Source organism: Myodes glareolus, chromosome 2 (assembly GCF_982192425.1).
Source record: "Myodes glareolus chromosome 2, mMyoGla1.1, whole genome shotgun sequence".
Lineage (NCBI taxonomy): Eukaryota > Metazoa > Chordata > Mammalia > Rodentia > Cricetidae > Myodes > Myodes glareolus.
In genome coordinates, this window is record NC_142027.1 from 128,843,699 (window position 1) to 128,868,669 (window position 24,971).

A 24,971-nucleotide genomic window follows, 5' to 3' on the forward strand; every position below is an offset into this window, starting at 1 on the left:
TATAGTGGATAACAAAGAAAATAATTAAAATAAGCAAAAATAAGTGATAGATAATACAGGATTCCACCCAAAAGCAGTGAAGTGGGGTTTGGAGATATGGCTAAGTGTATAAGCAGTTCACTGTGCTAAAATGAGGAATGGAGTTTAAATCTTAGTGCCCATGAAAAAAACAGGTTATGTTGCCCCTAGCCCCAGTGCTTGAGGGCAAAGACAATCATATCGGGGGCGCTTGCTGGCAAGTTAGTCTAGCCAAAATGATGAACCTACGTTCAGTGGGAGAGCCTGTCTCAATAAATAAGGTTGACAGTGACAGTAGACACCGAGTCTCTCTCTTTCCCTGACTTCTGAATGCTCACACAGTGTACACACTGAGAGCATTGATCCTTAAGTTAAATGTGGCACTAATAATTATAAATAAAAATGGTAATACAATTCAGAACTAAATTTTAAAAATAAAAGGCATACCCAGTTGAACCTGATCAAGAAACTCTAACTAAAGAATAACAACTACGATCCCGTGAAATAGCCTTTTTACGGGTAACTCAGGTCTCTCCAGTCCTGGCTGTGCTTGGGCTCTTTTGATTTCCAGAAACAGAATTCTGTGAGGTGCATGTCAAGAGTGGAGGGCTTTGTGCAGGAGGCTAATGCACTTTGGGCAGATGTTCCAGTATCCCCAGATCTCTGCCGCTGAGGGACGCTCGGTCTGTTAAGCAACCCCATCCCAGTGGCGGTCCCACCCTATCTTCAAATACATTCTTAGGGCTAGCTCTTCCTCACTATGCCCCTCCTGCTTTTCATTCTGTTAACCAGCTTACGTTCCTTAGAACAGATTAGTCTTCTTGGTTGAAACCTTTTCGTCATTCTAGAAGTGGGAAACTAGTTATTCAGTAGGTGAGCTGCCCTGCAGGTGAGTGTCCAGCCTGGGTCCCACAGCTGTGACTGTCGGGGACGCTGTGACAGGTAGGTTCTCTGCAAGGGCGACATGAGGAAGCAGTGTTTTGAAAAGGAGCTGTAGCTAGGCATTCTCCACCACTGCTCTGTCTGTGTGATGTAGGTCAGTATTTGAAAAAAAAAGAAATGACTTCTATTTCTAGTTCTCTCATAGATCTTTTTTCAGAAATGCTAGCCTACTGTCACACCCATATGAACTAACTCAAGAGTAAATATTGGGGGACTGGAGAGATGGCTCAGCGGTTAGGAGCATTGCCTTCTCTTCCAAAGGTCCTGAGTTCAATTCCCAACAACCACATGGTGGCTCACAACCATCTGTAATGAGGTCTGGTGCCCTCTTCTGGCCTGCAGACATACATGTAGACAGAATATTGTATACATAATAAATAAATATTATTTTTTTAAAAAAAAGAATAAATATTGAAGCTTGGTGTCAGGTCAGCAACAAGTGTTACATCAGTCATATGTTTGTTCTTTGTTTCACACAAATTAACCATTTCTCATCCATGCTTTGCCCTTATCAAACTTGTAGTAATCGTGTGGTTAGATGTATAAATGACCTGATGTAACTTTGATTCTTTACAAATAAATGTCTTCCTTCTAGATATTGGTTTCCATGGGTTTTCTTAACGGCTGTGCTTGGCCTTTTAGAGCTGAGGTCCTGGCGGCTCCCCCCGTCAGCCATGTGTAAGCAACTCACATTCCGCAGTGTCCCTTAGGACTTGTAAGCTGAACTGAGGAGAGCTGTTCCCAGCTGTGATCGCAGACATCAGTCACTCCTGCAGAGGGTTGACTTGTGACTCCAGTGGAACTTAGAGATGCAAGCTGTGCATTTGACTTCTGCAGAGATTTAGGCTTAAAACTGAGGACTCTGGAAGTATTTCCTGCCTTCATTTCAAAACTAACAACAGTAATAACAAAAACCACAGGCTCAGATATTCTGGCTACCTTGAGTTTCCTTGCCCTTGTATTAAAGCATTTAACATTTTACTTTGTCATTTCTTTACCTCTCTCTCTGTACTGGCACCATCCTGACTCCCTGCTCACTCACGCCCCCTTCCTGTCTCTGCCAGTCAGTAGTTATGGCATGAAAAGAATGTTGAAAGACCATCTAGGGCTGTTAGCTTTAGAGCAGTCAACTATTGCAAGCAGTGCTCGCTGGGGGTATGATTTGTGTTTATTACAGTGTGCATCACAAAATGCTTGGCGTGTTTTCCCTGTGTAAGTGTCCCATATAGGCATATACAATGCTCTTCCTTAGACCTTTTCTGTTTTTTTTTGGGGGGGGGGGGAACCTCATGCACTGAATTGAATAATTCTATGAGGTCATTTCTCTTGGCTGAGGAGGGTAAAATCCTGGGACTGGAATGATTAGAATGCAGTGGTTTATAGTGTGGGAAGCTCTCCCTGCCTTTGCTACAGCTAGCACTTGACTAATGTTCAGGTCCTTCCTATCTGGCAACACAGGGTATACTGCCAAGGCGAAATATCCCACTTCTGCTAAACACCAGCCAGGCCTTTTCTGTGTCCCGAAACATCAGTGTAGTGTGGGAACAGTCCCTCGTGGGTCTTGGCATGTGAAGGTGAGGCTTGAACTCCCCTGTAATCGTCTGGTATCACTCAGGAACAGAAAGTCTGCTTTCAGACTGGCTAGAGTTGTTCCTCAGTTACTGTTGTTGTCAAATAGCCAAGTACCTGCCTAGGAATGTGCCTGTGTTTCATTCTCAGTGTGGGGGTGGGATGGAGGGCAGTTAAAGTAGGCATTTTATGTTGAGTAATAAGAAGACAACGCACCCCCACCCAGCTTGTGCCATGGTACAATCTGCACTCCGGTCACCTGTGGAGGGATTCTCATACTATCTGAATCTCTCAAATTAATGGTCACATCACTGACAGAGTCACATCTTCTCAGAGATGGAGGCCTGCCCTTGAGTGAGCGCAGTCTGTCTGTGGTTGGGCAGTGTGCTCACTTCACATCTGTCTAGGATGATACTCTGCTGGTCACTCTGATGCGACCATGGCTGGAAGAAAGAAGAGAAGCTAAGCGATCAGTAGTGCTGCTGTGGAATGCTGGTGATGGCCAGAGGTGGGGGTGTTCATTCCTTCCTTCATGTTTCTAAGGTGACCCTAAATCTAGTTAAATTGGCAATGAAGATGACATTACAGATTGTGGTGTAAGGCTTGCCTCTTTCTGTTGTATGGTGGAGAGCCAGTCTGTTCCTGGTTCGTTTCATGAGATGTGGCACTGGCAGCTCCAGTGTGTCATCCAGCATATGCTTAGGGCATGTGGCCAGCAAGGGCAGCCCTGGTGTGTTACCCTCATGTGCTTAGGGCACATGGACTTTAAAGGCAGTGTTTGTGCTTTGCTATGTATTGGCTTTACTAGTGTTGGGCAGGCTGCTTAACCTCAGAGATCTACCTGCCTCTGCCTCCCGAATGCTGAGGTTAAAGGTGTGCACCACCACCACCTGGCTAGAAGATGATTTTTTTTTTAGCACATTTTGGTCAAAAATCAGGGCTCCTTTCATGGGGGAAGGTACTTGCTGGGAATGGGACACAATGACCCCCACCCTGCCAGCGACACCCAAGTTCATAAAACAGTAGTTTTAGGTGAAGAAAATTCCTCAGATTAGTTTGAGCAGCCAAGAGGATATGATTCTAGGGTATAGAGGTACCAGAGTGTTCTTAGAACAGGTCTCTCAGCTGAGCCCAGGATGGATGCAAATGAGAGGGGGACATGCACCCATTCTGGTCCTAGCCCTTAGCCAGCCTCTTAGTAGCCAGGACTTACTTTACTTTTAATTGTGCATTTTAAAATACTTTTAGCTTTTTGTATAAGAGAAATTCTAAAATGCCAGCACCTTCAAAACAAATTCTCAAGAGAAGACGTCTGACTGGTTCAGGACTTCTGAGGTCCCCTGAGGGTACCAAGCTGTGACTGGAAGGGTAGAGTTATGTGTGGTGCTTTGAAAGAAAGTGGCTCCCAAAGAGAGTGACACTGTTAGGAGGTGTGGCCTTGTTAGAGAAGTGTGTCACTGTGGAGGCGGGCTTTGAGATCTCATATACGCTCAATTCTTACCCAGGGGGACAGACCATTTCCTCTTGCCTGTGATATCAAGATGTAGCTCCCTTTCCACTCTCAGCTCCTTCTTGAACATCATGTCTGCCTACACACTCCCTTGTCCTGCCATGATGATAATGGACTGAACTACTGAAGCTGTAAACTACCCAATTAAATATTTTCCTTTATAAGAGTTGCCATGGCCATGGCGTCTCTTCACAGCAATAAAAACCCTAAGCCATCATGTAACCCACTCTCTCTAGGTTAGAGAGCAGGTCCTCTGGCTCATAGAATCCTGCATAGAGTTCGTGTGTTCCATGGACCAGTGAGCTCAGCTTCCTCTTGGAGCTGGTGAGAGTGTGCAGTCTCAGGCCTCATGTGTGTGCATATACACTAGAGCCAAGAAGCAACACAGAAGGGCTATCCGCTCTACTGACAGGGCTCTATGGGCTGTGGCCTAAGGCATGGCAGATATTCAGCAGTACCATGGCCTATGCCCACTATTCGTGGGAAGTCCTCCCAAGTGTGACAAAAACATGGCTGGCTGCAGACATTGACATCTATCTATGGGGAGGCATTACCCCAGTCTAAAAGAAATAGCACTTCAAATGTTCTATGTACTATTCATGTAGAAATGGTTGTCATTCCAATGGAATTTACCATGTGTGTAAAGTCAGGTTTACTATCAGGTTTTGGGTAAGGTTTTTCTTTGGGGGGGGGGTGTTTCAAAACAGCGTTTCTCTGTAGCTTTGGAGCCTGTCCTGGAACTTGCTCTGTAGACCAGGCTGGCCTTGAACCACCTGTCTCTGCCTCCTGAGTGCTGGGATTAAAGGCCACCCAGCTAAGTAAGCTTGAATTTCTTCATCACATCAGGTTTTATAAGATTCCTATAAACTTAACTGTATTCATTTAGAAAGTCATTTCTTTCCAGTTTCCTTTTGGGAATTTGGAGTGAGGCACTTACATAGGTGTCAAATCTACACTAAATCTTGACTTGGCCACTGTGCAATTGCACTTCTTTTCTCTAACATTTCTCTTGTCACTGAGCACTAAGGCCTTTCAAAAGAACTCTCTTGAGGATGGTTAGGCTCTGATCATTCAGAAAGTTCCACTGCTGTGGCCAACTGTGGGGTTACAACGGCAAATCAAAGCTCGAGCTCGGGATGCGGTTCTAATGCAGATGTTTGAAGCTCACCGCTGTAAATGTTAGTCTCTATACATGTCTAATAACAAGAGTGAGAGGAAATACCTTTTCAATTTCTTTTTCCTTTTGAGAAGTAAGGCTTCCCACGGGACCTTTGTTAGCTTTACCCATTGCAGCGATGCGTTCCTCACTTAGAACTCTCTATGAAATCTTTCCTCAGAGGAAGAGGCCTACTGTGGGAATAGCATTGAGTAGGCTCACAATATGTGAAAAGAAGGAAGGACAGAAAAGTGAGCACCTGTGCCAGGGTGCTACACCCGTGCCAGCTCTGGAGTCTCCCTGTGGGACGCACCTGTGCCAGGGTGCTGCACCCATGCCAGCTCTGGATGCTCCCTGTGGGATGCACCTGCTATGTTCAGCCTCATGTTGAGAACATCTGACAGAAAGATTCTCCAGTCTTGTATATACTTCCTCCTCAAGTCAGGCTCTAAAAATGTATTAGGCAAATGTATTTATTTATTTAATTTTGTCAGGAAAGCTAATGCCTGTCCTTCATTATGAATGGAATTCTTTCATTGTCTTAGGCCAAAGGTCCATTTTAAAACATGTATCTATGAATATTTTAAAATCAAATGCAATATGCATGCATAATTTGTTCTCATTTCCTAGGTTTAATATTCATGTTAAGAGACTGAACAGGGCTTGGAATGATTAGCTAAGGTCTTGTTTCTACCAGACTCTGTTGGGGTCAACCTTGAACACTGCCAGTCAGTTTGGGAGACTTCTTTCATTCTAGACAAGAATCAACAGATGCCATACGTGCATGTCTGAGGATCATAAGCCTGATAGAAAGTAGATGGGTCTGGACCATTCCTTATTGCCAAGCACACAGTGACAGCTCAGGAGTGGTAACTGCCGGGTTTAATGCCCTGTAAAGTCTCACACATGGGTACATTGTGAAGACTGTCTCTTCAGTCACTGGGGGTTAACAGTTTTTGTTTAGTTTGTTTGGTTGTTCATTTTTGTCAGCTTCTGTTGCCCACTGCAGCATCCTAGGGCTCCACTTGGGATTCTCTGCTAAAGCACATGGTGCTGTGCTCTTTCACCTCTGGCTCCTGCTCATCAAAGCACAGGTGCTGGCTCATCCTGGCACAGGTGTGTCCCACAGGGAGACTCCAGAGCTGGCACGGGTGCAGCACCCTGGCACAGGTGTGTCCCACAGATGTGTCCAGCAGAGCACATCTGGTTGTCATGCAGATTTTCAGCCTTCACCAAAGACTTAGTGCTGTTTCAACTCTCTTTGTCAAACTTTGGCTGTACTGGTATGCATTTAAGAGTGACCATGTGAGCATTACACATAAGCTACCCTCGGTGGCTGTGCTATTGGGAAGCACAGGTGGTGGTGATGGTGGATTTGAGAACAGGAATGGTCCAGCAGAACGTACCTAATGTTGTGCCTTTTCAGCTTCAGCCATCATTCCGTAACCACTGGTACCAGCTGCTCTTCCAGGTGTGAAGGAGTCAGAATGAGATGCTGTCCTTTCTCTCTTGTACCCATAGCTCACTGGGTGTAGACGTGTAGACACAGAGGCTAGCCAGCCAGAGCGGAGCAGTGCTACACTAGACATTGGAAGCTGGGTGCTTTGCACAGAGTAGGCAATGTAACATGAAGGCTGGCTTGTTGGGGTTTTCCATCCTGCCCACTTCCCACAGCTGTTTAGCCCCAAAGAAAAACACACAGAGATCTCTATAAGTTATAAAGCTGATTAGCCTATTAGGTCAGGCTTCTTATTAGTTCTTGTAACTTATATTAACCCATTATTCTGATCTATTTTAGCCATGTGTCTCAGTACCTTTTTCGGGGGGGGGCAGATCACATCCTGCAGCTTCGGTGGTCTGGGCAGGAGTGGGATGAATCAACTTTCTCCTTCCCAGAATTCTCCTGTTCTCATTGCATCATTTCTACTTCCTGTTTGGTTTTCCCACCTATACTTCCTGCCCGGCCAATCAGCGTTTATTAAAACATGATTGACAGAATACAGACAATTCTCCCGCACCAAGGCAGCATTTGAACCAAGCCTTCAAAAGTCATCAGAACTTCCAGGAAACACAGGAGACTGGGCACACAGTCCACATCCTTCTCAGGCCTGCCTCACATCTGAAGTCCAGCAACTGACCATGATCTTGCTGCAATCAACAGTTTCCTGGAGTTACACCATTGGCACCTGCTTGGTGTATGCCTGATAACTCTCACAAGGTGTTTAGTCCACCACATCAACCTTCTTGCATGTCAGCACTATCCTAGTTCCACCTGTGTGCTGTGTCTCTGGATATAGGATCAGATTAACAGGTTGCCTCAGAGCTAGCTTCGTGAAACCTTGGCTCTTTTCGGTTTCACAGACTTGCCACTTGCCATGCAGCCTGCTTCAGCATAGCTTGCCAATCATGCTCTTAAGGAGATGGCATAGTTCCTGTGCTCTGCTGTCTGCACCTGTGTTAGTCAGCCCACTGTGGTGGTAACAGATGCTGGAGAAAGTTTCATTAAGGGAGAAGGGCTTATTTTGGTTTATGGGTTCACTCCATCATGGAAGGGACGTTGTGGCTGCTCTGAACGGCTCCAACCATGACAGTCAGGATGAAGAGACGGTGTTCTGCTGGCATGGTTTCTCCTTTTCCTCCTTTTATTCTACCTGCACACCCAGCCTGTGGAGTGGTGCTGCTGGTACTGAGGGCTGGTCTTCTCTCTGAACTTAATCCTCACTGGAAATGGTCTCTCACACACCACAAAGTGTGCTCTACCAACCTTGGTGTTTATGTCACTCAGACCACGTTGTCAGTCAAGATTAACCATCACAATTCTTTAGTGTGATCCCCTCTCCTGGAGTGTGCAGGATCTCTGATTTTCTCTAACCAACAGAATATGCCAGAAATTGTTCTGTAGAGATAACTTGATGGGTAGGAATGACTGCCGAGTTCAAATCCAAGTAAACAGCAGGATGCAGCTGTAATCCCAGTGCTGGGAGCAGGCATAGGAGAATTGCTGGGGCCGACTATCCACCACCTTAGTTCCAGATTCATTGAGAGACTCTTCTCAAGAGAGCAGAGCAGCTGTCAATAGAGCAGGACACCTGACATCCTCTTCTGTTTTCTGTACATGCACAGCCAGGCATGCACACACACTCACACGCATGCACACATACACACACACACACACACACCTGATATGCTTATACAGAACACATTTTACACATAAACATACACACACAGGCGCACACACACACACATGCTTGTGCATCAGAAATGCCAGAATATGCATGATGTTTTTTGTGTACATTATCCATTTAAGGTTTGTAGCCCCTGCTCTGCTGGAATCTCCTCTCCCCACCGGATACAAAGGAACAGTAGCCATGTCTAGGATTCCAGGTGGCAGAGAACTGCAGATTGTCTATTGTGAGGGAGTCTCTGTTGATGGCCATCAAAAGGCTGGGGTGCTCAGGCTTATAATCACAGGGAACTGAATGCTTCACAGGTAGGGAGTAGGTTTCCTGTAGGCCAAGTCTCTAAAGCAGAGCCCAAGCCCGCACAAAGCCTTCTGACATCCCAGAGAACCCAGCGCGACTGTACCCAGACTCCTGACTAATTGAATAGAAGTAATGAATGTGTGTTGTTTTCGGTGACTGAATGTGGATTGTGTTGTTATGCAGCAATAGGTGGTAAATACAGTGTCTCAGTGGAATATGAGACCACAGTTCGAGCACCTGTTCTGCTTAAATGCCTGGTATCTGGCAACTAGATGTGGAATTGTGCTTTATTAAACATAGGTCTGTCTTCTAACATTCCTAAGGAAACAAGAAAGTTTTATTTTCTGAAAAGAACTGATTGTCTGACTTCTGAAGCAGGTGTCCCAGACAGAGGACACCAGATGTGGTGCAGCAGCTGGAGCAGGGAGAGTTTGAAATCACAAAGAGTATGTGGAATGCAACTCTGTGCAGGAGAGAACAAAGGAAAAATGAGAGATGGGTTTTCTAGGGGTGGTGTTGGGGGAGGAGCGTCTGTAGCATAGTAATGAGGGTACACCTCCACCTTCATGTAGACACTGAGATGGTTGGCATGGTTACTGGCAGAATATATCCAGAGTGTTTTCGAATCCCCTCTTTCCGTGATGGTGTGACTTAATCTGTTATCTGTATACCAGCCTAACAGATGGGGGGGGTGTCTTTACTTCTTCTCAGTCTGTTGAGCTACTTATCTTCCCTGACCTCCAGATAGGGGAGTGAAGCAGGCTACGTGTTACATTGAGGAAGAAGACTAGGAATAGTTCAGTAAATGCCTACTGAGTACTGCGTCACTAGTTGCCTGTCTCCTTCATCTTCTCCACAGCAGGTCACTGTGTCTAGCACTTCTCAGGCACCAGACTAAGTGAGCAGTAATGCTCAAAAGCATCCCAACTGTGTGCCCAAGAGCCCACAAGTGATCATGGGGATAGAGCTCAAATCTACAGGTTCCACAACTATACTCAGTTAATAATGGAAAGAGAATTAAAAAGAATAAACATACTATTTGCATGTTGAAAGGTGCAAAGTAAAACTATGTTGCCATTGGCACAGAAGCCAGGATGGGACACTGTGAAGGTCCTAGTGTGCATCCAGGTGGCCGCACAGGCTTATGCTAAAGCTCTCACTGCCATGAGCTTGTAGTGGGGGTGGGGTTTTCTCCCGAGAACATCCTCCCCTTACTGTCTAGGAGTGTGGGTCAGGTTCATTTTCCTGCCAGTTCAAGAATTAAAAGACAATTTAAAAAAATAAATTAAAAAAATTTGAAAGTTTCACACAAGTAGCAGTGGGGAGGAAAATCTCAGATACAGCAAACAGAATCAGCTTGTGAAGAAGGGCTTTTGTGAGGGGTGAGGAAACACACATAGAGCATACACGCATGGCTCACACTTGGGGTGCGTGCACACACAGCACCCAGAAACACCCTTCACAAAGCAGAGAGTGAGGCTTATGAAACGGAAGTTCAGTTGCTCCTTAAGGTTAGAGGTTTTAGGGTTCTTTGGGAGTCTTCCTCCTCTGATTTAGAATGGGTCAGTTTAAACAAAGACCAAGAAACTGACAGACCCCCTACTTGGGGCAAACATGTTCTGGTGTTGAAATTTTCAAATTTGCTCACAAGTTGGGAGACTGTTGATCAGAAAAAAAAGCCCATGAGACCTGCAGGCCTTTATCTCTCTGGTCAAGAGTATGGACGTTTGCAGTATTTGTTGACAATTTTGTTATCTGGCTGTGGCCACTCTTTCTACCTGTCTGCCTCTCAGGGATCTGACTCCAAGGCCCTCACTCTGTAAATCAATAAAAATGTGGACGTTGCTGGTCTCAACGCTTGAGTGATGAGCACACCTTTTTAATATTCTCTGTGACCAGCTGATTGTGTGGCCAACCTTGCTCCGCTGAACCCCAGCCAAAGCCCAAGACCTTCTCAAATAAAAGCCTCCTTGTACCTGTTTGAATTGGGAGGTGAGCAGCAAGTCATGGGACATGTTTTTCTGGGAAGGAATGGCAGGAAAATAGTTTTCTTGACTTGGATATTTGGAAAATTTTTATCAAAAAATAAACTAGTAAACCAATCATTTTAAAGAAAATTACATTTGTCATCAATTCAAAGTTCTAAGGAAAGGTTGGGATACAGGGAAAATTTGTGTCTGCTAGTCTGACTGAGCTCTACAACTTTCTGGTACTTCAAGATTTTTGTGGCTGAGCTGGTGGTTGGCGGGGCCGGTGGGATGGCTGCGTGATGAGTGTCTGCACTGGAAGGGCTGTTGGCAGTGTGTGGTGTCGGAAGTTCCAGAGATGTTAAGCTGTCCTGTCTCAACTATCTCGCCTGATCTGGTCACTTTCGTCTCTTCTTTTGTTGTTGAGTATTGTTGGCTGTCGTGAAGGCCTTAGTGAACTCTGACTCACTGTGTAGTCAACGATGGCCTTGAGTTCCATCTTTGAACTTCCATCTCTCATTTAAATAGAGATCTATTTCTTTCCATTACTATGATTCCTTGTCACTAAACAGAACCCATGAGTTTGACGTAACTTTGCAGAGCTGACTTCATCTACACATGGTGCAATGTCCAGCTTCCTGTCTGAATTTATCATTTGGTCAGTTGTAGTTTTTTTTTCTCTCTCTCAATATGTTAATCCTCAATTTTAATGGTACAAGATTTAATTTAATGATCAGATTAGGCAATGGAATTTGTCTCTGGAATTTTTCCTTCGTTTTGCAGACAGCATTGATTTTCTAGATTATTCAGTGGGGCTTTCTCATACACCAGAGTGGTTTTGGGTCACAACATTCTGTGTGTTCTCTGGTGTAACATTTGGTAAATACACTGCAACTGACCACAAAAAAAAATCTGTTTCCTATTCCTATATTTGAGAATGTTTTATATGTTTTCTCCATGTTTAAGCTAAACCTTTATATCAGCTGAAGTTTATGAAAATAATATTACTGCCATCCACATCATTTGTGGACCTCAGGACTGTTAATAACTGTGATACCCCTGGGCTTTTGAGGAAGCTACCAATGTTCCTTCCTCACTGACTGCTGCATGCTTTGATTTTCAGATTTTACCAGTCAACCTTGTGGATTCTCTAAGGACATACCTGAGCCAGTGAATTCACAATCCGAGGTTCAGATACAAGATAGGTGCCCCTATGACTTGATCCTCTTGCAAGGGCAGCACACTATGGTGGCAGCATCTTTGGAACCCCAGATGACTTCCCATGAGGCTCTGCCCCCTTTAAAGCCTCCATTAGCTCCTCACAGTTCCACTCTGCCGACTAAACCTTTACCTCTGGATCTTCGGGTAATATGCACCTAAACAGCCCAGTGGTTTCACCTAAACCCAATTTCAGTTCAGTAGGATTACATATACAAAGGTGCAGGAAGCACAAATCGCTCCCTAGTTCATGCCTATGCTACCAGGTAGCTCACTCCAAATCCCTCACAGAAAAGGAGGTTGGACTTGAATTCATGCAGCAGATGCTCAGTGTGAGCTCTTTCCTTGGAAGGTGTTTCCTCATTAACTGAACCCAGTCAAAGTGTGATCTGTTGCTGCTTCTTCATCCCCAGGGCCTCTTTCACAGCAACTGTGGTAGTCAGTGTGCTTGTTATGTGTCCGATCTCCAAACTTTCCTCCCCTTTCAGGGTCTGTGCCCCTTGTCACCCATTCTGCACATGTTGAGGGCCTCTCTGTTGTCCTGCTGTTCTGTGTGCAGCAGTGAGCCAGAGTGCTGCCCCAGGAGCTCAGGCAGGTATCCCTGGTGCCTCCCTCTGGATCTGCCATAATGTAAGAACCTAACCAGCATTACTGAATGGTTGGCTGCCTCTCCTCAGGAATGTCTTTGTCTGACTTCCTCATGGCCAGGACTCAGTGACTTCAAATCCCTTGTGAGATGAGCCATCCCTTCTGCCTGTGAAACGCCAGTGCTGCTTAGTGTACCTCTAGATCTTAAATGATTTAACAGAGAGAGCACTGGGCACATTAAGCAGATTTGTGGGGGAGGGGGGCTAAATTTCCCTTTATGGCCTGAGGTCTGAGCAGCATGATGCACTGGGCTCTTACACTGACTCTGGACACTCAGCTGCTGCTGGCCTAGCACAAATTCTGTCATTATTATCAAAGTTTATTGAAGTTGAAAGGTGATTAGAAAGTGGATTGGATATATATCTTCACTTCTCCCCAGAATTAAACAGTGGAAGGTCTGGAGGTACCATGAGACTATAACCTACATAGACTCTACTGAACAAGTAAAGGGAATTAAAGTTTCCTTTTATAAAGTAAATCTAAGAATCTCAGACCTTTGTTACCCAAACTCTAGTGCTGCGTTTGATATTACCCTCCAGTCTGTGATCTGTGTTGTCTTTTACTTAGCAGTTATTATAGAGACTCTCAGCTGAACTAATTAGACTACGGAGATTAGGCCCTCCAGGTCAGCTTCCAGGGCTTTGGGGGAGACCCCTGAAGCAATGCTTTGCCTGTTGTAGAGTTCAGAATATGACACATGCACCCCTTTCCACTGCTGCTAAGGGGTTTGTGCAGCCGAATCTGTACCAGGCCTCATCTGCTTTTCGGATGTTTAAACCATCCCATGAATCAGTGGGAAGGAAATCGACATCATAGCATGGAAATCAATACACCACTTCTGGGGGATTATTTTCATGTAAGCTCACTCTGAAGTGGAACAAATGAGTCTGTGGTTTGTAAAAGGAGTGCATGCGTGGGGAGTGGGGAAGGATTTGGGCCCTGTGGGCTCCTTCCCAATTTAGGAAACCATACCTACATTTCAAGGTTAACATTGCCTTCCAGAGGCTAATTTGTGTGTCTTTATCCTGTACATTCAGTGTTCATTAACACCATCGTTGCTAATTCCAGTTTAATCTATACCATTCAGCCAGTCACTCATCGACCTGGCATTTTCCTGGGTTAATTTCTTCCTCCCAGTCCTTTGGACTCCACTTAGTGGGCATGCCACTTTATTAAAATGTACTAGCTTGACCCTGGCATGTAGGCAGCTAGGCCAAATTGTCAGGTATAATCACTCGGGATTTTAGGTACATGTCATTTTGTTGTTGTTGTTTTGCCACATGTATTAATTACTGTGCTGTCCCACTTTCACTAAGCAAGGTGGGACTCAGGAATTTCAGGACATTCACAAGGGAAAAAATATCTGAATGGAGAAGTAAAGGAAAATGAACTGAGTCCTTCTTCCTCCATGTTGTGATAAAGTATATCTCTCTCTCATCATTTTCACCTGAAAGATGTTCTTTTTCAGCATGAGAAAGACAGGGGAATGTGAAGTGCTGTGGGCAGTATTTCACAGGCTCTCGGTGGGGATGAGACCATTGTGAGCTACCGTGCCCCTCTGCTGAGATCATGTTTTACCTGGAACACATTTTTGGCATTTGGTGTGAAATTCAAAAGACTAAATAAATAATAAACAGCTATGGGAGAGGAACAGGGAAAATGCAAGTCATAGCGTAGCACTCCCTGCTCCCAGGAGCCCTCGTCATTAGACACTTAATCTCCGAATGAGCACAGATGTGTGGCTATGTTTTCAAGTGGTCCCTGTAGCACCTAGCATTTATGAGTCCTTAATAAATTTTTATCATAATTAATATCCCAAATGGATTGGGGTTTTCTCTGGGGGATGGTAGAGCTGAAGCTCAGGAATCTGGAAAGATAAAGCATTGTTTTATGAGTTTCTATTTCCCTGCGCCTGAAGGCATCTTGATTTACTGGCTTGTTCTTTATCATGAGCCTGTTCTGCTTGGGAGAGCTCATTGTCAGAGTGTTGAGCCAGACCACCATTTATTGTCTTAGACACATGAAGTAGGAAGGGCATGGTCCTCAACTGGATGGAGCTGGATGATGATGATCAAGATTCCTTGGTCATCTGGAAAATGGGGCAGTTTGACTTTTCCTTCAGAGGTGTTGCATGTAAAGGGTCAGGGACAGCTGAGGCTGCTGGTAAAGAGAGCTCCCCATTCCACAGACAGACTGGATCCCCTAGAATTAGCCCAGTGACTGGTATCCCAACAATGTACATATTTCTTTCAGCACTGTGCACAGAGAGAAGACTTGCACAATGCTGTCCAGGAGGGGCAGGAGCAATGGTGGGAGGGAAAGGTCAGAATGGATTTTATCAAAGAATTGGTCGTTGAGAGGAATCATGGAGAAGGGCTGAAATTTTGATGAACAAGGCTGATCTGGAGGAGTTTTCTAGGCATTAAAAATATGGCAATGAGTATATGTAGTTCTTTCTGCTTTAAACAAACACAGAGAAACATGTCCGGGGTGCTCTGAGGCACAGAGTCTGTCCTCATGAGCAACACAGGGGCAATATAAGCAAGCACAGTGCTGTGGTCCTGAGCAGGGTACTGACTCTTATCACTTATTCATGTTGTATCTTTGGCTTTTCTTTTTATTATTTTGTTTTATTTTTATTCTGAGGCAGGATCTTGCCCCAGGAACCGGGCTGTCCTGGAACTCACCGTCTTCCTGGCTCAGCATTCTGAGTGCTGGGATTACGGGTGAGTGCCATGCCTTATTATGCTTGTGGATGGAGAACTGTAGTGGGATTGCATCAGACTGCAGGTAATGGGGAGAGCAGCGGTTAGACACAGGTCAGGCACTGGAAACCCTAAGGCCCTTCTAAGACCCAGGTTTCCTAAACAAGTATGATGAGTTACGTGTTGCCATGGAGCAGCTTCCATCTGCTGCTCACGTGCTGCCTGACTCTGACAGGTAACAGCGCTCAGCAGATGTTTGTGCCAGGCCAGGAGATAGGATTGTCTTCCACTGCCCAACAGTCTTGCAAGGCAGGTATTTATCTTCTTTTTTGTTTCTTCTTTCTTTCTTTCTTTCTTTCTTTCTTTCTTTCTTTCTTTCTTTCTTTCTTTTCTTTTCTTTTCTTTTCTTTTCTTTCTTTCTGTTGGTTTGTTTGTTTTGGCTTTTCAAGAGAGGGTTTCTCTGTGTAACAGCTCTACCTGTCCTGGAACTCGCTTTGTCAACCAGACTGGCTTTGAACTCATAGAGTTCCTTCTGCCTGCCTCTGCCTCCCGAGTGCTGGGATTAAAGGTGTCCACATTTTTTTTTTTAGAGTTCTGGAAGGTTCAGTAACTTTCTATGAGGCACAAGAGAGAAGCATAAGCCCAGCACACTGAAATCCACGCTTGCCCTGCTCCTCTTGCTGCCTTCAGCACACAGATGCAAATGCGCATAAGCAGAAAGTTAACCTGGCAGAATGGTGTGCACCATTTGTCACCATCCACAGAAATCGAAAACATACAGAAACATGGCAGATTTTACAGATCCGTAATATACAGTGATGATCCAAATGTTCAGGGGAGTAGGAGACATCAAATTCTCACAGTAATGATGCCGCAAAATGTTAGGAATTTTTCCTAATGCGAGCTCTCTGCTGACGCAAAATCCCAATCAAGACAAATCAAAACAAGCCAAATTAAAAAATATTCAGATTTAATGGTAGTTCTGTGCTAACTGGGAGGCCACCAGGAGGAAGGAAGAGAGACCACATGTTCCTCTTTTGGGAATTCACGTAAATACCCTGTGGGAGGGGTCAGGACCTGGGATACTGGGATTTGGAGTCCAGACCAATACAACTTTCAGGCCTGGGGGCTGGGATAGATTCGAGGGGCTGGGGTCTACCCTCCCAACCTTACACAAAGGCAAAGGAAGAATTGTATCTGTGACTTTTATTGCCAGAGGTTGGGGTGGCAGGTAGGGGTATTTCAAGACAAATATGGAAAAATGTTAAAGTATGTTAAAATAGGTCACAGGTAATTGTTATTTTAATTTTTTGCATCTGAAGTGCTTAAAAAGATGAAGAGCAGAAAGAAAACCAGACCTAAATTACTGAATAGAGAGCTTGGGCAGAGCTTGCTTTGGGGGGAAAGAACTAAAACACTTGCTTTGTGAAGCCCTTCCACACTGCCGATGCCGCTGCTGCAGCTCTGGCCAACAGTGCTTCTGCAAGCTTGACATTGTTATAGCTTTATAAATCTAGGGTGCCAGGAGAATCCTTCTGTCCCCCGTTTTTCCTGTTTTTAAGCTACACCCTGCAGGTAGGACATCAGTGACTAATCACTCAGAGACTGTGTGACACCTTCAGGCTCTGAAACCAGCCCAGGTGTTGCGCCCTCCCCACCCCCGCTGAGGACAGAACACTCAGCCTCCCTGAGCTCAGCTCATCTGTGAAATGAGAAGTACTCCTAGTGGCTTGAACTGGAGTCTCCCTCCGTGGTCCAGCCTTTGTCTAGCCTGTGCAAGGCCCAGAGTTGGTCCCCAGCACTCAAGATTTGTTACCCTAAGTTCTCTGAAGAGCTAGCTGCACAGCCTTCCAGCTATGACTCCCATTCTGTAACTAATTTATTCTTCTTTTTACTAACTTATTCTTTTGAAACTGTTCTTTTTTAATTCAAAAGCAATAATACTAGGTCTTTAAAAAAATCCTATGACTATTTCTTTAAAAATAAATAATTTTAATATTTGTATTTTAAAAAACCACATCAGCCAGTTTTCACCACTCAAAATAAATACTGTGACTATTATTTAATTTTTTAATTGATTTTATTGAGTTCTACATTTTTCTCTGCTTCCCTCCCTTCTGATCCCCTCCCCCTTCAACCTTCTCCCATGGTCCCCATGTTTTCAATTTACTCAGAAGGTCTTGTGCTTTTCAATCTTTCATGTAAATTAGATCCATGTATGTCTCTCTTAGGGTCCTCATTGTTGTCTATGTTCTCTGGAATTGTGAATTGTAGGCTGGTTTTCTTTGTTTTATGTCTAAAAGTCAATTATGAGTGAGTACATATGATAATTGTCTTTCTGGGTCTGGGTTACCTCATTCAATATGATGTTTTATTGATCGATCCATTTGCCTGCAAATTTCAAGATGTCATTTTTTTCTGCTGTATAGTACTCCATTGTGTAAATATACCTTATTTTTCTTATCCATTCTTCAGTTGAGGGGCATTTAGGTTATTTCCAGAGTCTGGCTGTGACAAACAATGCTACTATGAACATGGTTGGGCACATGTCTTTGTGGTACAATTGAGCATCCTTTGGGTATATACCCAAAAGTGATCTTGAGGAAGGTTGTTTCCTAATTTTCTGAGAAATTGCCATTCTGATATCTAAAGGGGCTGTACCAGCTTACACTCCCACCAGCAATGCAGGAGTGTTCCCCTTTACCCCACAACCTCTCCAGCATAAATTGCCATCAGTGTTTTGATCTTGGCCGTTCTGGCAGGTATAAGGTAGAATCTCGAAGTTGTTTTGATTTGCATTTCTCTGATGGCTGAGGATGTTGAGGATTTCCTTAAGTGTCTTCCAGCCATTTTAGATTCTTCTGTTGAGAGTTCTCTGTTTAGGTCTGAACCCCACTTTTTAGTTGGATTATTTGTTCTTTTGATGACCAATTTCTTGAGTTCTTTGTATATTTTGGAGATCAGGTCTATCCATGCAGGGTTGGTGAAGATCTTTTCCCATTCTGAAGGCTGTTGTTTAGTCTTGTTGACCGTGTCCTTTGCTTTACAGAAGCTGCTTGGTTTCAGGAGGTCCCATTTATTAATTGTTTCTCGCAGTGTCTGTGCTACTGGTGTTATTTTTCAGAAGTGGTCTCCTATGCCAATGTGTTCAAGGGTACTTCCCACTTTCTCTTCTATGAGGTTCAATGTGGCTGGCTTTATGTTGAGGTTTTTGATCCATTTGGACTTGAGTTTTGTGCATGGTGATAGATATGGGTCTATTTTCATTCTTCTACATGTTGATATCCAGTTATACCTGCACCATTTGTTGAATATACTTTCTTTTTTCCAATTTATACTTTTTTGCTTCTTTGTCAAAAATCTATGAACACCTGATTTTTGAGGTGTGACAAAAAAATATTTGGGTCTTCGATTCAGTTCCATTGATCCTCCTTTCTGTTTTTATGCAAATACCAGGCTGTTTTCAGTACTGTAGCTCTGTAATAGAGTTTGAAGTCAGGGATTGTGATGCCTCCAGAAGTTCCTTTATTGTACAGGATTGTTTTGGCTATCCTGGGTTTTTTGCTTGTCCATATGAAGTTAAGTATTGTTCTTTCGAGGTCTGTGAAGACTTTCGCTGGGATTTTGATGGGCATTGCGCTGAATCATTAGATTGCAGATTGCTTTGGATAAGAGTGCCATTTTTACTATGTTAATTCTACCTACCCAAGAGCATGGGGGATCTTTCAATTTTCTGGTGTCTTCTTCAGTTTCTTTCTTCAAAGATTTAAGGTTCTTGTCATACAGGTCTTCCACTTGTTTGGTCAGAGTTATGCCAAGATATTTTATGTTATTTGTGGCTATTGTGAAGGGTGATGTTTCTCTGATTTCTTTTCCAGCCCATTTATCATCTGTGTAAAGGAGTTACTCTTGTGTAATTATTAGTCTGCTAATTACTGAAGGTGTTTATGAGTTGTAGAAGTTCCTTGGTAGAATTTTTGGGGTCACTTATGTAAACTGTCATATCATCAGCAAACAGTAAGAGTTTGACTTCTTCTTTTTCAATTTGTATCCCCTTGATCTCCTTTTGTTGTCTTATTGCTCTAGCTAGAACCTCAAGTACTATATTGAATAGATATGGAGAGAGTGGACAACTTTGTCTTGTTACTGATTTCAGTGGGATCACTTTGAGTTTCTCTCCATTTAGTTTGATGTTGACTGTATATTGCCTTTATTATGTTTAGGTATGTTCCTTGTATCCCTGCTCTCTCCAAGACCTTTATCATGAAGGGATGTTATGTTTTGTTGAAAGCTTTTTCAGCATCTAATGAGATGACCATGTGGTTTTGATTTTTCATTTTGTTTATATGGTGGATTACATTGACAGATTTTTGTATGTTGAACCATCCCTGGGATAAAGTTGACTTGATCATGGTGGATGATTTTCCTGATGTGTTCTTGGATTCAATTTGCCAGCATTTTATTGAGTATTTGCATCAATGTTCATGAGTGAGATTGGTCTGTAATTCTCTTTCTTAGTAATGTCTTTATGTGGTTTGGGAATCAGGGTAATTATAACCTCATAAAAAGAGTTTGGCAGTGTTCCTTCTGTTTCTATTGAGTGGAACAATTTGAGGAGTATTAGTATTAGTTCTTCTTTGAAAATCTTGTAGAATTCTGATCTGAAAGCATCTGGTCCTGAGCTTTTTTTTTTTTATGGAGACTTTTGATGACTGTTTTTGTTTCTTTAGCAGTTATAGGTGTATTTAAGTTGCTTATCTGGGTAAGTGATATTTATCCAGAAAGTTGTCCATTTCCTTTAGGTTTCCCAATTTTGTGGAGTACAGGTTTTTGAAATATGCCCTAATGATTCTCTGGATTTTCTTGGTGTCTGTTGTTGTGTACCTTTTTTCATTTCTTATTTTGTTAATTTGGATATATTCTCTCTGCCCTTTGGTTGGTTTGGATAAAGGTTTGTCTATTTTGTTGATTTTTCTTGAAGAACCAACTCTGTCTCATTGATTCTTTGTGCTGTTTTCTTTGTTTCTGTTTTGTTGATTTCAGCTCTCAATTTGATTATTTCCTTGAATCTAGTCCTCCTGGGTGAGTTTGCTTCTTTTTCCAGCTTCTTTATGTAGGCATTTAGTGCTATGAACTTTCCTCTTAACACTGCTTTCATTGTGTCTCATAAATTTGGGTATGTTGTGTGGTCAATTTCATTTAGTTTTAGGAATTCTTTAATTTCTTCCCTGACCCATTGATGATTCATGTGAGCATTATTTAATTTCCATGTGTTTGTGGGCTTTCTGGAATTAGTGTTGCTGTTGAATTCTAATTTTAAGCCATGGTGAAATGATAAGATAGTTGGTTATTCTAATTTTTTGTATCTGTTGGGGTTTATTTTATTACCTAGTATGTGGTCAGTTTTAAAGAAGATTCTATGAAGTGCTGAGAAGAAGGTATATTCTTTTATGTTTGGATGGAATAGTCTATAGATGTCTGGTAAGTCCATTTGAGTCATAACATCTGTTAGTTCCCTTATTTCTCTGTTAATTTTTGTCTGACAGACCTGTCCAATGGTGAGAGTGGGGTGCTGAAGTCTCCCACTATTAGTGTGTGGGGTTTAATGTGTGATTGAAGCTTTGGAAGTGTTTCTTTTACATATGAGGGTATTTGGGGCAGGGATATTCAGCATTGAGATTTTCTTTTGGTGGATTTTTCCTGTCACTAACATGAAATGTCCTTCTTTGTCTCTTTTGATTGATTTTAGTTTGAAGTCTATTTTGTTAGATATTATGTTACCTACATCAACTTGTTTCTTAGGTCCATTTGATTGATTTTTTTTTTCTCCAACCCTTTACTCTGAGGTGATGTCTGTCTTTGAGGTTGAGGTTTGTTTCTTGTATGTAGCAGAAGGATGGATTCTGTTTTTGTATCTAGTCTGTTAGCCTGTGTCTTTTTATAGGTGTTTTGAGTCCATTTATATTCAGGGATATTAATGACCAGTGATTGTTATCTCCTGTTAATTTAGTTTTTGTTGTTGATGACGTTATTTTGTGTGATTTTCCATTCTTTGGGATTTGTTGCTGTAAGATCATCAATGCTGTGCTTTTGTTGATTTAGCCAACTTCCGTGGGTTGGGGTTTTCCTTCTAGTACTTTGTGTTGGGCTGGGATTGTGGCTATGTATTGGTTAATCTGACTTTGTCATGGAATATCAGGGCCATGGTTCCAATCATTCTATAGGTCACGATATTCCTGGAGGTCACTCAGCACTCCCAGGGCTCCTGAGATTTGCTCTGCAATATAGGGTGTCGTTTGGGCCTGCTCATATGGAAGTTGCTTGCTTGAGGCTGTTCCCACTGAGGTTGCTGCCTTGGTCCTTCTCTGGTGGAGATTGCTGGCTTGGGCCCACTACCTCAGAGGTTGCTGATTCCTACCTGGACCCACAGAGGTCTCTGGCTGGGGCCTGCTCTCTCAGCAGTGGATCCCTTGTATCTGCTCCTGTGGGGGTCACTGCTTTGGGTCTGCTCTGGCTGAGGTAGCTGGTTTAGGCCTGTTATGGCAGAGGTCACTGGCTTGGATCCCTGTTCCACAGAGGTTTCTGGCTCTGGCCTGCTCCCTAAGCAGTAGCTCCCTTGTACCTGCTCCTGTTGAGGTTGCTGTCTCAGGCCTGCCTGCTCAAGAAGAGGTTGCTGGCTCAGCTCTTTATGATTTTTATAGCCAGTGCTTTTAAAGCAGTCTTTGGTATTATCTGAAACAAATAAACATGTATTTAAGCATGATTCTAGCCAAGGGCTGATGGTGTGGCTCAGCAGGTAAAGGCGCTTATAACACAAACCTGATGGCCTGAGTTTGATTCCTGTAACCCACAGAATAGGAGAGAGCAAAGCCCAGAACATTGCCTTCTACTCCACACGTGTCACACAGGTGCACACACTAAGGAAATAAATGTCATCTTTTAAAAGTATAACCAAAGGGTGAGCCATGCCTGAGAGGAGGAATGAAGTATGTGTTAAGAGAACAGACCTGCAGCATCTGGCTTGTAAGGACATGGGAGCTCAACTGAGCAGTGGAGCCGTGCTATGGAAGTCTTTCCTTGCCAGCTATGTTTCGATCCACATCTCTCACTGTGGACAAAAATCAATTCAAAATGGTCCAACAGTCTTAATTTAAAGACTGAAACTGCAGAGGAAAACATAGGGAATGTATTTCAAGATACAGAGGCAGGCAAGGGCCTCCTGGACAGGACACAACACAGGAGCAGTCCCAGGAATCTACAAATGGGGCTCTAGGAACTTAAAAATGTCTTCACTGCATAGGAACCTATCAGCAGAGTGAACAGGCAGCTGTAGAGTAGGAGAAAAATCTTTGCCAGCTGTACATTAAATAGAAGCTTGATACCCAGAATGTAATAATAATAATAATAAAACCTGCAAAAACCAAACACCAAAAAACCAAAACAGGATACAACCTCAAATTGCCAGTCAGTAAATGGGCCAGGGAGCTGAACACTTCTCAAAAGAAGCACAAATGGCCAGTGAATATTTCTTTTTAATGTTCCATATCCTTGTCATCAGGGAAAGCAAATAAAAACAACTTTGAGATTCCACCTCACCCCAGGCAGAATACTGACAAGGATATGGGAGAGAAGAACCATGAACTCAAACGTGGAAGGAGTGTAAACAGTTGTCATGGAAATGGGGGAGGTCCTCAGTAAGCTAAAACTAGCACTACCATGTAAGGCAGTCTCACCACCATGCCTGGGGGTATCGTGGTGTTTTAGAATGCCAGCCTAGATTCTTCCATGGCAGCAGGCTGATGTGGAAAGTCCCCACCAATGTCACCAGCCTAGACTGCCACAGCAGCACATCTGATCTCTGAATGCAGCCGGCATTCACAAAGTGGGCTAATCTTAAAACACAGTGGACATCGTTATGCAGAGAAATAAGAATCCAATGATGACCACATCTCCCAAAATCTTATTCCCAAGTCTCTGAAGTATGTCCTTGACATACCCCAGCTGACTTAATCGATGCATTTCCTTCAAGCACCCAATGTATGTTAAATGTTCGTTCACTTTGATGTTGTCTCTTATGGCACTTGTGAGAAGTCTGAGGACCACAGTTCATCTTGTGAGATGAACAACATTAAACAAAGCACACTAGGGGATTTGTAGCCCACCTGAATAGTCTGTGAGGGAGACTCTGGGCATGGAGAGATGGTTCGGTGATAAAGGGCACAGAGTGCTCGGCAGGAAACCATGCTCAGTGTCCAGCACAACTGCCTGTAACTTCACTTCTAAAAGATTCACTGTATACCAAATAATTTGTATGCCAAAGCAATGCTGATAAATGTCACACCAAGGATCTGATGTTTTTATATTTCTCAGTTGACGTAATAAAAGAGGGAAGGATGACACAGATTGGTACATTTTCACATTAAATAAATATTCAAAGTAGATTAATTTAATATATATATATGTATATATATGACAATAGAATTTGTTAATTTTCTCAGTTTCTTAGTGTTTAGTGCATGTAAAAACAGTTCACAGTAATTGAATACACCCTGCATTTCAGTATCTTTAAATGTGTGGTCATCCTTGTCTGATGAAGTAGCTGTCATTTCCCAGTCTCATATGTAAGGCAATAGACAGAGTGAGCTTCGTAGGAGAATGTGTCCTGCAGATGCAAGACTGGAACCCACGAAGCACACTGATTGCTCTCCACCCTAGGTGACTGAACTGATAAAATTAGTAGTTGTTTAAAAAGTTTGATTAAAATTGTCCAAGTTTACCTTTGTCTTTGACACTGAATAGCACTGAGGATTTCAGAGAATGAAACAATGCTTCTGAAATATTAATATTTCAAACCTAATTTGTTAATATTGTCACATTATTTTTAAAATATTTAAATTTATCATTAAGAATAAAATAGACAGAAATTCACTCTAGATAGATTTAGTATATAAATAATTGGCATTGAAATAAAAATAACTAAATAAAAACTAATGTAGTTCTAATCTCAGACTGGTCTGAGATCCCGAGCATGTGGAGACTGCTAACTATGCATAGGGTGCTGCTGTATGCAGAGCCAAATGATGAGAGATTGGTATGATGAGCTTGGGACTGGTCACTGCAGGAATATATTCAGATTTGCTTCTTAAACAGTTACAGCAGAGTCAGTGAAGCCATGGAGACATGGGGTGAGTGGCTTGAAGGAGGCATTTGCTGGGACTAGAGAACTGGCACTGATCCTGGTCCTTCTCTAGTTAATAAAACTGCCCCTAAACCCAAGATGGTGAACCTCTGCCCACATCTAAGAACACTGAAAGATTCTCTTGTCAAGTGTTTATAGTCAGAGACTGTTCATTTGTTCCCGGCCACCCAGACCCAAAATAATCCCAGAGAAACTATGTTAATTACAACACTGCTTGGCCTATTAGCTTAGGTTTCTTATTAACTAACTCTTACATCTTAAATTAACCCATTTCTATTATTTTGTATTTTACCGTGAGGCTCATGGTTTACCAGTAAGGTTCTCTGGCATTTGTCTCCTTTGGCAGCTACATGGCATCTCTCTAGACTCCACCTTCTTTCTTCTATCATTCAGTTTAGTTTTCCCATCTAGCTCTATTCTGCCCTCCCACAGACCAAAGCAACTTTATTCATTAACCAATAAAAGCAACACATGAACAGAAGGATTTCCCACACCATTTCTTCTTTTCTGTCCAAATAAAAAGGAAGGTTTTTAATTTACCATAGTAAAATTACATA

The 24,971-nt window shown here is 43.0% G+C and overlaps 1 protein-coding gene across 2 annotated transcripts in view; it reads left to right on the forward strand.

Annotated features, from left to right (window-relative positions):
• The window catches only part of Ttc28 (tetratricopeptide repeat domain 28), a 483,898-nt gene that overhangs the window by 329,033 nt on the left and 129,894 nt on the right, over positions 1-24,971 (forward strand). The gene's annotated exons all lie outside the window — the stretch shown is intronic.